Genomic DNA, 1,697 nt, shown 5'->3' with positions numbered 1-1,697 from the left:
TAAATTATAATTAAATTATACACTACATATTTAAATTTAAAAGAAATTATTAAAATAATGCAATAACACTACATTCATAATTTTCATTAATTAGCATTAACAGAACTATTATAAGGAGTTACACAAATTAAACAATGCATTTTAAAATTATAATATAATACAAACTTAATAAATAAAATATTAAATAATTCATCAATTTGCATTAATTTAAAATAACAAGTGACACAATAATAAATGCTTATACATTGTAAAATATGAATGTAAATAATTTTCAACAATTAGTATTAGCAAAAAGATTAAAATGAGGGATTATATAATACATTTACATGAATTACATAATAAATATAACAAAATTATCATTATAAATTATAAGTTTTTTAGATTATATAAATATAAATATATAATCTTTAATATGATAATAAAATACTAAATTATAATCAAGTTAATTAGAAGGAATACAAATGTAAAATTATAATGAATTACAAAAAGTATAACAAAATGTTTTATAAATGATTACTTATAATAAAATATATTAAATATCACTTTCATCAACTAGCATTAATAAAAATACTGAATATAATAAATATAATAATTATATAACATATTTTTTTAATTACAATACATTTCATTATAATAAATTCTTAAATTATAATTAAATTATAAACTACATATTTAAATTAAAAAACAATGCAATAACACAAAGTCATAATATTTTGATGAATTAACATTACTAAAATATTACTTATTTTTGCTATTGCAATTGTGTGTGATTAATGAAATACACAGATGTGGTGTTAAAGAGACTGACTTCTCCTCTCCGGTGAGCACTTTCTCCAGATCTCTGCGAGGAGTCTGTCCTCCTGAACTGTGGGAGGAAGCAGAAACACACACAGACTGAGAGCCAGCCAATCAGAGGGAAGCATGATGAAGATGATGATGATGATGATGATGATGATGCAGAGGCTTACAGGCTTTCAGTGCTTAACAAACTCAAAATGAGAACAAACACACACAGAATGGGGCGACAGACAGGCTGAGTTTGGGGTTAAAGGTCAAAGGTCAAGAGTCATCACAACTGAGACGGAAAGTACAAAACAGAATCTGAGTCGATAGAAAAGAATGTGGCCAAATTGATCGACAGAACATTAAAAGAATCAGATTCAATTGTAAAGAATCATCGAATCAAACTGAATCTGAACAGAATCAAATCACACCGAATCAGTTCGAATCAAGTCAGATAAAAGATTCTATTTTCATGCCATCAGATTTTATTTAAAATTCTTATAATAAAAATAATAATAGCAATAATAAAATACTAGTACAGAATTAATTTAATTTGTAATTATTAATTATTGTAATATTAATTATTTGTAAATTAATTATTTGTAATTATTGTTATAATAACTTGAAATGTTATAATTGTTGAATAATACAATGTTAAATTAAAAAAAAATATATTAGTACTATTTCACAGTAAAACTGGTATCTTATAATACAAAAATAATTAATAATAATATATTTTCTATAAAAAATAACAATTTTAAGAATATAAAATTACTAGTATTTTCAGCTAATTAATAATATTTTTGATAAAATAATAATAATAATAATAGAAAATATAAGCTCAAAGAAGAAAATATGGCATTTAAGAAATATTTCTAATAACTAATTATGTAATTATTGTAATTATTATTGTA

This window comes from Carassius auratus, unplaced genomic scaffold, assembly GCF_003368295.1.
Source record: "Carassius auratus strain Wakin unplaced genomic scaffold, ASM336829v1 scaf_tig00033208, whole genome shotgun sequence".
NCBI classification, from domain to species: domain Eukaryota; kingdom Metazoa; phylum Chordata; class Actinopteri; order Cypriniformes; family Cyprinidae; genus Carassius; species Carassius auratus.
This window is presented reverse-complemented; position numbering follows the sequence as displayed.